General features: G+C 34.9%; 1 long non-coding RNA gene across 1 annotated transcript in view; it reads left to right on the top strand.

Moving 5' to 3' along the window:
• The first annotated feature begins 2,333 nt into the window (after positions 1-2,333).
• Positions 2,334-5,992, top strand: part of LOC107459370 (uncharacterized) — an 8,635-nt gene continuing 4,976 nt past the window's right edge. Inside the window, exons 1-3 of the long non-coding RNA XR_008001252.1 lie at positions 2,334-3,081; positions 3,702-3,812; positions 3,908-3,973. This is a non-coding gene — a long non-coding RNA (uncharacterized LOC107459370). The remainder of the gene's footprint in view (positions 3,082-3,701; positions 3,813-3,907; positions 3,974-5,992) is intronic.

Genomic DNA, 5,992 nt, shown 5'->3' with positions numbered 1-5,992 from the left:
ATTTTTTTATTTATACCACATGCTTGTAATGTCTTTCTTCAAATAATCTTGTTTACTAACTATTTTGTACACATCAATCAAGCTCCACTCATCTTATTGCAGTAGTCTACAATAGTAATCTCTCCATCCAAATACTTCAGAGGCCCTCTTTGAAGCCCGAACTTACCTTAGTGGTAAATTTTGAGTTTTTGACACCAAAATAACTCATTCTATGCATATAGACCTAGACCCAGTTATATCTGTCAACCATCATCAGAAAAAATGAACCAAAAAATTTCAACCACAACATATCAAAATACTCCTAAACTCCAATGTCAGTAAGCAATTAAAAAAGCACAACCCAAAAAAAATCATGCCATGAACAGAAAATATTTTCTACAAAACTAAAAAAACTCAACACCTTATAATGCCAACAACCTTATACATTACCAATTTTATTGTATGCAATATTGCCTAGAAAACCAAAAAAAAAATGTACATATGTTCTTTCATTGCACGAAATCAACACCTTTATAGAGCAAAACCCAACAATTTTCTCCTTCAAAGCAAAAACGATCCAGAAACTACTTTTAATATGTAAGCATTTTCTATAATCAAGTTCAGAGAAAAGAAAAAAGAGTAGGATTCTAAATGTGAGGAATATCACACATTATGTTCTTCTTTTATTTTTCTTCCTGATATTATGTTTGGTTTACTGAAACTTGTAATAGACGCAAAGATGTAGATATGTTTATGTTAATGTTTGAAGTAACTTAAGCTCCATGTGTGTAATGTCATTAATGATATGTTAACAGAATTAATAGTAGTACAACATTATTACATTTTTAAAATGTTAGAAATATAAATAATACGATTTAAACATTAGAGACAACTTTAACTACACAACACAATATTTGCTTTTGCTTAACCTCAACGTATTTTCACATCTCTATTTCATCTATAATTAAAATAAGTCCCTTGCTTGTTTATTTTTCTTCTATTATCTTAATTTTATTATTTCTGCGTGATTTAACTAATATATTATATCCATGTAGGGGAAAATATATATAATTATAATATTATTTACATGCGTTTTAAATAAAAATACAGAATAATAATGTACCAAAAAAATGTAACTATACTGAATTCTTAATATGCTTTTTAATAATAGAAATTAGTGCTGAAATTTTTATCTGCTCTTTTCTATTTTGATGGTGGTGATATTTGAACTCTTCTCTTTACACTTTTCTTTTATTTTTTTATTTTTATTTTTAAATGAAATCTCCTCTCTTTGGATGCCTTTGTCTGACCTTTTCCTCTTCTGTTATACTAATTTGTTTGTGGTATTTATAAGAAAAATATTTCTCCAGAAATATAAATTAAAACAGAAAATTTCACCATCCACACATATTTGATGAAGATTTTCAATGATAACTTGTGAATGAACTAAGTTAGCCTTATTATTCAACATATTTATGCTGCCAATTTTTAAAGTGACAATCCTGTGTTTAGCTTTAGTTAGCTTTAATCTTTTATTTTTCATTTTTTTTCTTTGGGATACCACTACTAGAAAACTAGTTATTATAGACGGATATTTTCGACGGATTTTATCCCACGGAAATATAGACGGAATTTCAGAGGAATTTTTGTCGGAAAACAAAAAAAATAAATTAGCATAAATTACAGACGGAAAAAGAATCTGTCGATAATTCTGTCAGAAAAATTAATTTTTTTCCGTGGAAAATAATTACAGAAGAAAAATCCGTCTGTAATTAAATAAACAAAAATGCTTCCTTTTATTAAATTATTACAGACGGAAAATCCGTCTGTAATTTAAAATTTTCCGTTGGAAAATATTGATGGAAAGCTAATTTAACCCTAGTGTCTCGAGCTTCATTTATACTTCACACACGTTCATTCACACTTCACACATGAGCTTCTTCCTCACGAGCTGCTTCTTCTCTAGTTGCACGAGCTTCTTCCGCCGTTGCTGCCGTTTGCATCGCACGATCTCTCTGTCATCTCTTGTGTCGCACGAGCTCATTCTGCCATCGTTCTCGTCGCATCTGCTCCCTTGGTAGCCATTGTTGCAAAGCTCCCTCTGCTTCTCTCATCGCATCTGCTCCCTTCATCACCGTCATCACAGAGCTCTCTCCGCTGTCACTCTTGTCGCGTTTGCTCCCTTAGTCAATTTCAGGTATAATCTGATTTTGTGATTTTGGTGTTTAGGGCTCAATTTTTCTGTGCCAATTTTAGGTTTATCAATTTTTCTTCGCAGTTTCTATCTTCTTGTTGCTGTTGATGCTGATTGGGCTTGTTGTAGGTTTATCAATTAGGTAAGCCTTTTCTTTTTCTCGATTCCATTTTCTTCCTTCAGAATTGATATCAACTTGTGATTTCTTGTTATCTATTGGTAGTGATTTCAATCTTGATGTTTAGGTCAAAATCGAAGTGGCGACTATTAAAGGAGTAGGGATCTTGTGGAGAGGTGCCTAATAGTTGTGCTTCTGCTCTTATGGAGGAGGCTAGAGGTATTTGGTCCGACTTTCTTGTTACTGTTCTCTATGAAGAGTAACGAAAGTGTAAAAGAGGTGAATTTCATATAATTTATTGTGCTGCTTAATTATTGAGAGTTCAAGAGTTAAATGACATCCATGGAGATCTCCGTTAGTTTCATCTTTAGATTATTATACTACATCAGTGGACTAGATGCAGTCATAAACAACATTATGAAAATGCTAAATGAGCTTATTCAAAGTTCAAAAGTTAATTTTGTTATGCCTGCTATCGATGCTCTTGATGGACTCAATCATCTTGGATTTTTTGTCTCAAGTAACTTATATTTTCTCAAAGATCATGATGAAATTGCCAGGGTGCACTTTTTAATAGCACTTGGTAAACCGGTATCTTCCAACCCTTAGACTTCCCTCTTTCCTCAACCCCTATTCCCAAATCAATTTTCTGCCTAAAAGATGAAAGGGACAATGGTTTGGTATGGTTTTGACAGGTGAAAAATGGGCATGATGGCTTCCTTGCAGTTCAGAGTGGAATTGCCTACCTCAAAAGGATTCTGCACATCTTCCCTAACTGTAGTTTGATAAGGTAGTCATTTTTTATTACAGGACGTTGCCTAACATTATTTTGATCTGATAGGTTACTCAGTTTTAATAGTTGTCCCTGTAGTTGTGCTCAATTAAGATTCACAATTTATAATCTAATGAGTCTTGTTTGTAGTTCTTTGCCATTTTTACTAGTTCTTTCTGAGGCTTGCTAAAATTCTTTTATTGAACATTTCTATGGAAAAGGAACCTTGTTGGCTATCTCTCACTATCTGGTAAAGAGTCGAATAGTTGCCATCTAGCTACAAGGTGTTGTAAACTGGACCTTCTTGACATTTCTGATAAAGAAAGTTTAAAATCAGCTTCTGATATTCATGGTTCTGCAGTAGTTGCCTGCTATGCCAATGGGAACAGCAATCCAGAGTCTACTTTTCAAACTTGTACAAATTAGTACTAATTTACTAACATTTTTTGTGTATGCTGGCTTGTAAATTATTCTTAGGAAACTGTATTTAGTTTTCAAAAATTTGGATATGTTAATATCAATGTTTGTACTCGCTTTTTTTTCTCTGTTTCTTTGTTTTAAAGAGCCGAGAATTTTCTATGTTTTAGTGTTTATCTTGTTCTGTTTCATTGATATTTATAGTTTCTCTATTAGAAAAGATGGGAGTCTCTTCTGCATATGGGAAGGAGAATAATTGTTGTTGGTGATCTCAACATTGCGCCATCTGCAATTGATCGATGTGATGCAGGACCTGAGTTTGACAATAATGAGTAAGCTGAACGGCAGAGTTATATATGAAGTACTTCACTACTTCTAAATATCAGTAATATGCTGCTAATCATTTCTTCACCTGAATTTTGTGTAGGTTTAGAAGATGGTTCAGATCAATATTGACACAGTATAAACGGGCTAAACCTGAAAGCATACTAAGGTAATATGCATGCATTGCATATGATGTAAGTTGTGTAACACCCATCATACAGAGTCTTATGCTTAAGTCATAATTCAGAGATGGCAAGGTATTACGACCTCTAAAATAAAAATTTAGTACGTATAGTAGTATGAATGATTAATTATAACTAGGAGCCTTTGTAGAAAAAAAGGGGTAAACAAAAAAATCGCAACTCGAAAAGCGCAACACTCCGATCGATAACGTAACGAACAAATGATAAACCAACGCGAGATTATATATATACAAAGGAGTGTCAAGAACAGGAATATCAAGACTCAAAATTCGGCTACAAAGATAACCGGTCCGAACATAGCAATATATACATATGATAAAATAAGGAAACCCCAAAGGAAACCCAAAGGGACACAAATATAGAAACCTATTCTCCAAAATCTCCCATAAAAGGAGTTATCACAGTTTGTATTATTTAATGGAGATAAAAGTATCTAAGCAAAACATATAAACTAAACAGAGTCCCCAAGAACAAAGGATCTTTGCTAAACCAGAAGTCTCCAGCAAGCCTCAGCGAGAAACCTGACGTCCTGCATCTGAAAACCACAAAATCCGCATGGGTGAGAACCAGAGGTCCCCAGCATGGTAACAGCTTCCAAATATATAATACATAATAATAGAGGAAAGCCAAAGGCAATCCTAAAACTTCCTCCAAATAGTATCAAAGCTTACAAACAAGCTATACCATAAAGGGCATCTGACTAAAGATCCTTCAGTCTAACTAATACTTCCCTTTCCAATTCCTTCAGACCTCCAACCACTAGCAGGAGTATAATGTAGCAAACACAGTTATATCAAACAAGAAATATACAAATAGGAACAAGTAAGGCATTTAGACAATTAGCAAGTAATATGTAGTCAAATAGGCAATCTCAAACAATTCATATAGTATGAATATGATGAATGCCTGTCCCTAGTGGCTGATGATATCATCTGTCGGTTATAGAGCCAACCCGACAAGTCCTGGTAGCTAACCATTGGATTGTCCCTCTGTCGCGCATCCCCAACTCGAGTTATACTCATCATAAACTTGATCATAATCATGATCTATATCCATCACCTTCACTGGTGAATATTTACGGGGGTGAGCTCATCCGGGTCTTTCACAGTGCCCGGCCACACTTATGACATAGGGTCAAAAGAGCTTCGAGTCTCAACCTGGAACACGTGGTGGTGATGAGCGGATAATTTATACGCTTTTTGGCATTGTTTTTAGGTAGTTTTTAATAAGTTCAAGCTACTTTTAGGGATGTCTTCATTAGTTTTTATGTTAAATACACATTTCTGGACTTTACTATGAGTTTGTGTGTTTTTCTGTGATTTCAGGTAAATTCTGGCTGAAATTGAGGGACTTGAGCAAAACTCTGAAAAAGGCTGACAAAAGGACTGTGATGCTGTTGGAATCTGACCTCCCTGCACTCGAAATGGATTTTCTGGAGTTACAGAACTCCAATTGGCGCGCTCTCAACGGCGTTGGAAATTATACATCCAGAGCTTTCCAGCAATATATAATAGTCCATACTTTGTTCGGAAATTGACGACGTAACTTGGCGTTGAACGCCAAGTACATGCTGTTGTCTGGAGTTAAACGCCAGAAAAACGTCATGATCCGGAGTTGAACGCCCAAAACACGTCATAACTCGGAGTTCAACTCCAAGAGAAGCCTCAGCTCGTAGATTAATCAAGCTCAGCCCAAACATACACCAAGTGGGCCCCGGAAGTGGATTTAAGCATCAATTACTTACTCATGTAAACCCTAGTAGCTAGTCTAGTATAAATAGGATAAGTTACTATTGTATTAGACATCTTTTGACAGTTTAATCTCTTGACTGTTTAGCCTTTGATTATTCGGTCTCTTGATCACTCAAGGGGGCTGGCCATTCGGCCATGCCTGAACCTTTTACTTATGTATTTTCAACAGTGGAGTTTCTGCACACCATAGATTAAGGGTATGGAGCTCTGCTGTACCTCAAGTTTCAATACAAT

Source organism: Arachis duranensis, chromosome 7 (assembly GCF_000817695.3).
Source record: "Arachis duranensis cultivar V14167 chromosome 7, aradu.V14167.gnm2.J7QH, whole genome shotgun sequence".
NCBI lineage: Eukaryota > Viridiplantae > Streptophyta > Magnoliopsida > Fabales > Fabaceae > Arachis > Arachis duranensis.
This window is presented reverse-complemented; position numbering and strand designations above follow the sequence as displayed.